The following is a 10,879-nucleotide window of genomic DNA, read 5'->3' on the forward strand; positions in this document are numbered from 1 at the left end:
GTAGAGTTGCTCTATGCATGCTCGTGCATCCCTTTTTCATTTCCCATACCCAAGATCGACATAAATATGAGGCAATGCAGGGCCGGTTTTGAATGTTTCACTGAGTAAAAGGCAATGCAATGAGGCACTAAACATCGTATCCACGTGGATATGAAGGGACAAAGCAGCAAGGAAACAGGGCTTTGCATTAATCGCCCATTTCTGCGTTTCCTTGTATAGATGTTCTGTGCATGCTTGCGCAGACGTGGATCTGCATGGTAGGAATAAAAAGATCACGCCCCAGCACAATGCAACAGCCAATCAGGAAAGCCCCTGTGCGGATCACGCGTTAGATCTGCCAACAGTGGGGAATTTTGTGTTGCTGCTGCGTTGCCGGGACCAAGGGTTATTTGGGGGCCACAAGCTGCAGTGGGGACCATGGAATACCAGACAAACCTGAAAAAAGCCATATTGACTTTTGGGGGGTTTTCTTGTACCGTTAAAAAAACACAGATGTATTTGAAAAGCCACATACACTTGTTATTCAGTTTTTTAAATATCCCTCCCTTCTGTCACCATTTCCCAAACTCACATGGGCTAGCGAGCCAGTGGAGGTGGGAGGAGAGAGAGCTCTCTGTGTAGTATGGAGCAAGTTCAGTGCTACATGGAGTATCTATCCAGCACCTTACTTTCCAAGCATTCTGGGAAAGCACCAGGGGATAGTTTTTCTCCCCCTCCCACTGTTTCCCAAGCCTCCAAGGAGCAGAGCAGGGGAAGAAGTGAAAAATTTCAGGTTTGGGTTTTTTAACCCGAATGTTTTCAGTAATAGCTCAATATTAGCTTTATTCAGCTTTATTCGGCGTTACTGAAAAAAATCCAGGTTAAAAAATCTTGAACCTGAAATTTAATGATATTTTGGTGCTCAAGCTTAGTGAGAACTTTTTCTCCATTTTTCTCCATTTTCCAGATCCAAATGTATTTATTTATTTGGTTCAATTTATATGTCGCCCTCCTTGGAATGGTTCACCCTCCCTGCTGCTCTTTTTCCGCATGTTTATATGCCCTGGTATGTACACTGTAAGTGGAGTGCATTTTACTAATCACTGCTTTGCCCAGGAACCTGTCCTGTCCCAGAGTAAGTATATGGAAAACACATAGTGTTTCATCAAACATTTCAGAGATTTAAGGGATCAAGTCAGAATTGAAGAGAAGAAAAATGACAACTCTTGAAGATAGAGGGTGTATTCTCGTTCCTTAATTAGGTGTTGTCTCCACACCAGATAAACACAAATTAGGTTTTGAATCCTCCTCCACAAGTCCAAACAACCAGCATAGCATATGAGTCCAAGATAAGCCTTTAATTACTCTGAGACATGATGACATGAGAATGTCATAGTAGGTGATGTTCAAACCTGAATGTCAACTAAAATAGTTGTTCCATGAACAAGTTCACACATTTCAGGATTGTTTCCGGTAGTGTAGATCCATGGATTAGGTCAGTGTGTTCCACTGTATCTTTCCAAGGTGGGTGCTGTGAGCAGATCTGGTGCATTGAGAGGTACCCAGATGGTCATAGCTGTAACTCAGATGTTATATAATGAGAATATTCCAATCACTCAGCCGTTCCCAACCTTCTGCCCCCCCCCCCCCCCAGGTTCTTTTCCTCACAGATAATTCTCACTTTGGTAATTTTATGATGCTTTTGCGAGCCATTGCATGACAAAGTCCTTGTGTTCCACAAGGATTATGTTGTTCAGCCATGCACTGGTGTTCTATGTTCATAACTTAATTATTAGCTGTTTGGACCTGATTAGTACTAGTTTCATGTCATGTGGGACAGCCTCCCCCCACACCCAAGTCTTGTTTTCCCAACCTGAAACCCTATTTGCCTTGTAGCTCATCAAAGTATTCCTTCAGTACACATATAGTTCCTTCAGTGGGGCAAAAAGCGTCCCTGAAGATTTGAAAAACAGAAGGGGAGCTTAAGCCCCCTCTCCTTGTATGACAAATTGGGTGTGCACTAGCTTTGCCAGGTCCCTCCTGGCGACTGAAGAATAGTTGGATTTATATCCCCCCTTTCTCTCCTGCAAGGAGACTCAAATGGGCTTACAAACTCCTTTCCCTTCCCCCCTGTGAGATAGGTGGGGATGAGAGAGCTCCGAAATGTTGTGACTAGCCCAAGGTCACCCAGCTGGCATGTGTTGGAGTGCACAAGCTAATCTAATTCACCAGATAAGCCTCCACAGCTCAAGTGACAGAGCGGGAATCAAACCTGGTTTCTCCAGATTAGTGCACCTGCTCTTAACCACTACACCACACTGGCAGATGATCTGGAGGGGGGTGATATAGGAAGAGGTAATCAGTGTGTTTCTGATGTTGTTATTTCTGGTGTGATGCAAAGTGCCAGCCCGGCACCAGAGGGACACTAGTATGTGCCCTTTATGGCTTTTATAGAGTTTTGGGGAAAGGGATAGAGTGTCCCTTGATGCAACACTGGTATTTCCACATCACACCAGAAATGACATCCTTGCGCATGCCGATTGCTCCTCCCGTTTCAGCTGGTCTGCTTCCCCCCACTGTTGAGTGTTGGTGAGTGTTGGTGAGTAGCGACAGGAATTGGTGAGCGATTGACTGCCATTAGCAGGAACTTGGGAACCCTAGCCTGCATACTCCTTGGGCATTACATACTAAGCATAGACCTCCCAGCAGCTGTCTGATTGACAGTATTAGGATAGACATGTGGGGACACAGGGACTCTGTAATGTGCGAACTGGACCTAAATCCTGTAGTTTGGTAGCTATTCGCTACAATAATTTACTTTTATAGCCTGATGGTTCTTTCCCTAGAACCCATTCTTCTGTATCCACAAATGTACTTTCAACTGTGAGGAAGTTAGGATATGAATCTATTCAATATTAAAGAAATTCTAAGGATTTGATTCACTATCAAAAGTAATTCTGTCCAGCATTTATAAAGTTAACTCAGTAACAGCCCATCTCAGACATCACGTCTTAGTTAAGGTCAACTTATTTCAGAGGTAAAATGCTGCTGGCAACATCTTATTTTTGACTGAAAAGCCTATCAGATCTGAAAACTTCAGGAGTTTATATTTGAGACCCTAAACAGCGGAATCTTCTTTTATCCCAAGCCATGCACACAGTTTTTCTTAGCACAGACATAATTCTACCAAGTACCAGGTCACAGTCTGGGAGAGTAATATCAGGCTCCAGTGTTAGGTTTTGTTATGATAGTTGCTATTCATTATGTCTTCATTTTAAAGATCTGTTTTCTTTGTCTATTGGAAGGTATTTAAAAGTTTTGGGGTTTTTTTGTCGTTGTTCAAGACTATTTGAATAACGTGCTTTAAAACCATCATGATAATTGGCCTCTAGTGAAAGGAGCTGAAACCACAAATTGTGTGTCAAATAAAACAGACCACCTTGTAAAATGTCAGCACACAAAATCTCACCATTGTGCATTAAAGCTATTTGCTCCTTGTTTTTGGAGAGTGTGTGGCCCCAGGGTGGGATGCAGGTGTGTTATAGAAGTTTTTAATGCTGTTGTGCAAGATCTATTTATATAATCTATAGCATAACTGCAAACATTTTTAGTCCAAATAAAGGGCTTAAGTGCATGCAGAGTTATTCAGGGATACCGCAGAGTCAGCAAGTGAACTAATTGCCTCATTTGCCACTGGACTGAAATATATCATGTCTTTTTGTCGATGCTATTCAGGCAGACACCGTCACCTTGGACTAGTAGATGCACTAGAAAAATGTGGACTGTTCACTGTGGGTTGAATTGCTGATTCTCCCTATGCCCATTGCTGATTCTCCCTATGCCCATTGCTGATTCTCCCTATGCCTGCATTGGCACAAATCGAGGATTCAGATCAAAAGTCATCACTAAATGGCCATGGCATATTGTTAAGAGCTTAGTGGTTAAGAGCAGTGGACTCTAATCTGGAGAATCAGGTTTGATTCCTCACTACACCACATGAGCTGCAGATTCTAATCTGGAGAACTGGATTTGTTTCCTTACCATTCCACATAGTCTGCTGTGACCTTGGGCTAATCATGGCTCTCTCAGAACTCTCTTATGCTGATTCTGCATGGGTCAAAAACAGCAATGTGAAAACAGTGTGAAAATGGTATAAACCCTTTTACACTGTTTTAAACCCTCTTACACCATTTTCACACCGTTTTCACACCACTGTTTTTGGTCCATGCGGAATCAGCCTAAGAGAGTTCTGCTTTGTAAAATAGACTATATGGCATTATATCCCAGTGAGGTCCCTGCCCTCCTCAGACCCTTTCCCCCTTTCCTTTTCCCCTTCCCTCTTCTTCTGTCCCTTCAAGATGATTGTTGAGTGTAGAGGGTGGTGGGTGGTGTGTAGTTTATCTTTCAAATTTACAAGCAGCGCTAAGGCATCTTTAGAATGTTTTGTATGCATTTTATTATCTACTGTGACTACCTTGTTGTTAGCCAGCCCTGAACCTGTTGGGGAAGAGCAGCATAGAAACAAGATCAATCACTTTAATGGAATATTTTCAGTAGCGTAAATGCCTGGTTTAATGAATCTCTAAACAAAACCTCCACCTTGCACAATTCCCTTTCACTCCCTGCTGTGAGTCTGTCAATTATTTCTTTTCCAGAATTGGTTCCCCTGCCAGTCCAGTTTCTCATCTGTCTGACATTGGTTGCAAGTCTAAGGACTTTCCTGAATTCAAACCCCATTGAATACTTCTAAATAGATCTGCTTAGGATTGCTCTTGTTTTAGTGTCCATTTCTGGCTTGTTTTAGTGCCCATGTCACAGGCCAATAAACGTGGATGGATAAAGGTAAAAAACCCATGGGGGGGGGGGGGGACGGACTTCACACAGATCCTGACCTTAAAACGAGTCTGCCCAGTGATTTCCCCCAAACTAGTTTTTTTTAATCACACAATTAGCAAGTCTTTAAAAAAAATCCCAGGTTGCAGCTGCTCAAGAGTGAATGGCTGGGCAGGAGATGCTTTGTTAGCTTCCGTTTTCCCTTTTTAAATTTTGCAGCTTCCATCTGATTAGCTACGCTGGTGCAGATGGTCACATTGTGAGACATCAGCATGACCGTGGGGGTTCATTTGTACATGCCTGCATAGCTACACATTGGTGGGAAGTAAATTTAAAAGAGAGGTGTGACTCTGCGGGGAGGCACAACAGCAACCTGGATTGTTTCTGTGGCCTCCAATTGCTGCTGCATGGATGCATGTGAGTGCGAAAACGGGAAAACAGGTGACTTTATCTTGAATGCAATCCGTTATACATTTGCTGTGCAGAAGGGGCCTCAGACTCGTCCTAGTCATCTTTCATATCTCTTCTGACATTTTGTAGCAGTTGATCTTCCAAAATTTTGACTTGTGGTCATAAAATCTCGAGACACTCTGGCTTTTCTTCATAGCTAATCCTATATTAGGCTCACCAGCCCAGATTAGCACTACCTTAGCTGTTGAGCCCAAAGTGGGTGCCAATCTAGCACTGGGAAAGAGTGTCTGCCTCAGCTGGTGACCCTGCAGCAAGCTCCCCAGCCCTGAACAGTACCAGGAAAAGGAGTCAGCACTATGGAGTGGGGTGGTTGCAGTGGTGGGATTCAGCAGGTTCACACCACTTTGGCAGAACTGGTTGTTAAAATGGTGCTTGTAAACAATCAGTTGTTAAATTATTTGAATCCAACCATTGGAACCGGTTGTTAAATTATTTGAATCTCACCACTGGGTGGTTGGCCTGCACTGGTGAGCTTGCCGTGGGATTGCCAGAACTTAATAAACCCTCTCAAGGTGCTGCATCTGGCCCCCAGGCTGCATATTTGACACTCTGGAATTACAGTTTTTATTGGCCCATACTGACTTGTGGACATGCAGCTATGGGCAGAGCTATGTGTGTGAAACATCCCATGCAGAATTCAGTGTGGAATGCTTTTGGCATGCAAACCGCAAGAACTGGGGCTGTCTAAGGACTTTCCTGAATGCTTTCCTTGATTCTTTCCTTGATTCTTTGGCACCCAACAATAGCTGAGAATCTTACGCCACAGCCAGTGCTCCAACCTATGCAGAAACCTATGCAGACTTGCTGTACCAGGTGTCCAGGTTTACTGTGTGTGAGGAGATCTTGGGGTGGGGGTGGGGTGGTTTGTGAATAAAACCTTGGAAATACACAAGAAATTATAAAAGAAATAATATCTTTGTAGCATTTTCAGCTAAGGCTGAAATTGAAATAACTGGGGCACAGTAAGAAGTGCTGGCTGTGATTCTGCTGAAGCACAAACTATTTCCTATCTGGTCATGTTCAAGGGGAAGTTTTTGTGGCCCAGTCTGATTGGTTAGGCAGTGTGTTAACCATTAACCATTGATCCCAAGACCAGATTTTCTTTTAATAGTCACAAGGAGAGGTCAGGATTTCTTTGCAAGCTACTTCAAGATAGGGCCATATCTTAGCTGCAAAACATCTGCTTTGAATACCAAAGATCTTTCCTTCCATCCTCAGTCTTTCTAGTTAAAAGGATCAGGTTCAATTCAATGCAAGAGCCTTTATTGGAATAATTATAATACATTTCCCAAAGAAAACAGTAACAAAGGATCTCTTAATACGGAACACGACCACACAGCCCAGAACATAAGAACATAAGAACTAGCCTGCTGGATCAGACCAGAGTCCATCTAGTCCAGCATTCTGCTACTCGCAGTGGCCCACCAGGTGCCTTCGGGAGCTCACATGCAGGATGTGAAAGCAATGGCCTTCTGCTGCTGCTGCTGCTCCTGAGCACCTGGTCTGCTAAGGCATTTGCAATCTCAGATCAAGGAGGATCAAGATTGGTAGCCATAGATTGACTTCTCCTCCATAAATCTATCCAAGCCCGTTTTAAAGCTATCCAGGTTAGTGGCCATCACCACCTCCTGTGGCAGCATATTCCAAACACCAATCACACGTTGCGTGAAGAAGTGTTTCCTTTTATTAGTCCTAATTCTTCCCCCCAGCATTTTCAATGAATGCCCCTGGTTCTAGTATTGTGAGAAAGAGAGAAAAATTTCTCTCTGTCAACATTTTCTACCCCATGCATAATTTTATAGACTTCAATCATATCCCCCCTCAGACGTCTCCTCTCCAAACTAAAGAGTCCCAAACGCTGCAGCCTCTCCTCATAAGGAAGGTGCTCCAATCCTTCAATCATCCTCGTTGCCCTTCTCTGCACTTTTTCTATCTCTTCGATATCCTTTTTGAGATGTGGCGACCAGAACTGAACACAGTACTCCAAGTGCGGTCGCACCACTGCTTTATATAAGGGCATGACAATCCTTGCAGTTTTATTATCAACTCCTTTCCTAATTATCCCCAGCATAGAGTTTGCCTTTTTCACAGCTGCCATGCATTGAGTTGACATTCCCATGGAACTATCAACTAAGACGCCCAAATCCCTTTCCTGGTCTGTGACTGGATAGCACTGACCCCTGTAAGCTGTTAATGTGAAGTTTGGATTTTTTGCCCCTATGTGTATCACTCTTTTACATTTTGCTACATTGAACTGCATTTGCGGCCATTTCTTAGCCCAATCCCCTAATTGATCAAGGTCCGCGGGGAGCTCTTCGCCAATCCTTTGTGGTTCTCCACCCACCCTACATAATTTGAGTATCATCTGCAGAAGCTTGGCCACCACACTACTCCACCCCTACTTCCAGGTCATTTTATGAAATATTAAGTTAAAGAGCACTGGTCCCAATCACGGATCCTTGGGGACACCACCACTCTACATCTCTCCATTGTGAGAACTTCCCATTTATACCCACCCTTTGTTTCCTGTTCCTCAACCAGTTTTTAATCCATAGGAGGACTTCCCCTCTTATTCCTTCATTGCCGAGTTTTCTCAACAGTCTCTGGTGAGGAACTTTGTCAAAAGCCTTTTGGAAATCCTTACAAGTAGACGAGTGTCCCACTGGTTCCTTTGTTCCTCTTATCCACATGTCTGTTTACACCCCTCAAAGAACTCTAGTAAAGTTTGTAAGACAGGACTCTGCCTCTACAAAAGCCATGCTGACTCTTCCTCAGCAGAGTCTTGCTTTTCTACATGTTTAATAATTTTTTATCTTTAATGATAGATTCTACTAATTTACCAGGAACAGTATGTCAAACTGACTGGCCTTGTAATTTCCTGGAGTCCCCCCTAGACCCTTTCTTAAAGATTGGTGTGACATTGGCCCAATCTTGTACTTCCAGTCTTCAGGGATGGAGCCTGATTTCAGGGATAAGTTGCATATTAATGTGAGAACATCAGCAAATTTCATGCTTGAGCTCTTTAAGAACTCTTGGATGAATGCAATCTGGAGGCCAGGGGATTTGGTAGCATTTAGTTTATCAATGGCTGCCAGAACTTCTTCAGCTCTACTTTGTCTACCACTATCTTAGCTAGTTCCTCGGATTCACCTCCTAAGAAGCTTCCTGGTTCAGGTGCAGGAATTTTCCTCATACCTCCCTCTTGGAGGTGGAAGACAGATGCAAAGAATTCATTCAGCTTCTCTGCAATCTCCCTGTCATCTTTTAGCTTTTACACCTTTTGTTCCTTCATCATCTAACGGGCCTACCGCTTCCTAGCTGGCTTCCCTGCTTTTTTGATGTACTTGAAGAATTGTTTTTTGTTGCTAGTCTTGATGTTACGCAGCCATGCGTTCCTCATAATCCTTTTGCCTCCCTTTACAGCTAACTGAAGCTTCTCTTTTGCCACCATTTGTGTTTCCCTCTCCATATTTCTCTTTCATCAGGGTTAAAAGTTTAGGACTTCCATTTTCTAAAAGACATCTTCTTTTTCCTAATAATTTCCCTCCAACCTCTCCTTGTTAACCATGGTGGCTTTCTTTTGGACTGGGCGCTGCCTTTCCTAACCTCAAGCGGAACACATTCCAGCTGAGCTTTTTAAGACTGTGTTTTTAAATAACCCTCCAAGCACCTTGGACATTTTTGACTCTCTTAATTTTCTTCCCTTTCAGCTTCCTCAAGCACTATCCCCTCATCTTTGAGAAATTTCCCTTTCTGAAGGCAAATGTAACTACATTAGTAGTTGTCACTTGTTCGCATGCAGAGATACTCGAATCTGACTTAAGCATTACATGGTCGCTGTTCCCCTCATCGGCTCAACAACACTGACTTCCCGCTTTCCAGGTCCCTCTGGGTCCCACATAGAATTAGATCTATAGGATCACATCTCCCCTGGTTGGTTTTCTACAACCATCTGCTCTAAGCCACAGTCATTTAGCATCTCCAGGACTGTTCTCCCCTTACTATGGCCTGAACATGCATTTTTCCAGTTTATGTGTGGGGATAGTTAAAATGCGCCCATTACCACCTTTACATTTTTTTTGCTTTTGTTGGCCTCTCTAATTTCTTTTTTTTCCATCTCAGAATCCTTCTTGTGCACTTTGGTCAGGGGGACGATAATATATTCCCTAATGTTAAACTATGCTTCACCCCTGGTATTGATATCCACAGTGCTTCTGTAGAGGAATCAGCTCCCCCTGCATTGTCTATTTTATGTGACACTATGCTCTCTTTGATGTAGAGGGCCACCCCACCCCCAATACGCCCTGTCCTATCCTTCCTGTAGAGCCTGTAACCTGGGATAACAGCATCCCACTGGTTCTCCTCATTCCACCTTGTCTCTGTGATGCCCACCATATCAATGTCCTCCTTCAAAACTCTGTACTCCAGCTCCCCCATTTTGGGTCGAATGCTTCTACTATTAGCATAGAGACACTTGTATACTCTGTCCCTAACCTGGGATTTATGTGTTTTGCCCTCTAGCCAGAAATCCCACAACACTTCAGTGATTCCGGCCGTGAAAGCCGTTGACAATATAGTCTCTTAATAACAGAGTGACACTACAAAATTAGAAAGAATAGAGCTATCCTTTAAAATGTATGATTTCTAATAAAAACTTGGCCACCAATTTACAAACTGCAAGGTCAGAATTATTTAACACAGTTAAACATCCTATCATAGTTCAAAAAAAGAGCATTTCCATATTTTCCCCCAATTCCTTTGTATTTAGTGCAATAGAGAGGGAATGGGCTAGAAAGGATCAGGTAGCAGGTGGTGTGATCCATTGCCAGTCAGAATACTTATCGCTGAGTTGACCAGTAGTCTGAGACTGGTTGAAAATATAGTAGTAGTTCTGGTGTAGTGAGGCAAAAAGCTGAACAGCTCTTTTGCTCCCCCTTGTGCTTATACATTGGAATTTTTCTGACATACTGAATAATGAATTTTCAATCCACTTTCAATGTACTTTGCAGCTGGGTGAAATGGCAAAATCCTCTTGCAAATAATGGTTAAAGTGCATTTGAAAGTGGATTGATAGTGCACTGCTCAGTATGTGTGAAAGTACACATGGTTAATGTCGAAAGCTTTCACGGCTGGATTCAGCTGGTTGTGGTGGGTTTTCCGGGCTGTGTGGTCATGATCTGGTGGATCTTGTTCCTAATGTTTCACCTGCATCTGTGGCTGGCATCTTCAGAGGTGTATCACAGAGGGAAGTCTGCTACACTCTGTGATACACCTCTGAAGATGCCAGCCAGATGCAGTAAAAGGTTAGGAACAAGATCCACTGAAATTTTATGCATTATCGAAGGCCTTTGCAGTCAGAATCAACTGGCCACAGGAGGAGGTGAAATATTAGCAGACGGCTGCCACACAGCCTGGGAAACCCACAAGAGCCAGTGAAAAATTGTGCTTCAAATTATTTTTCTTGGTGACATTCAGATTTCATGATGCCCTGACATGTACATCATATTTACCATCAAGTCAAAGCTGCCTTAAGGTGACCCCTGATGGGGTTTTCAAGGCGTGACATTCAAAGGTGGTTTGCCATTGCCTGCCTCTG

Source organism: Sphaerodactylus townsendi, linkage group LG15 (assembly GCF_021028975.2).
Source record: "Sphaerodactylus townsendi isolate TG3544 linkage group LG15, MPM_Stown_v2.3, whole genome shotgun sequence".
Taxonomy (NCBI): domain Eukaryota; kingdom Metazoa; phylum Chordata; class Lepidosauria; order Squamata; family Sphaerodactylidae; genus Sphaerodactylus; species Sphaerodactylus townsendi.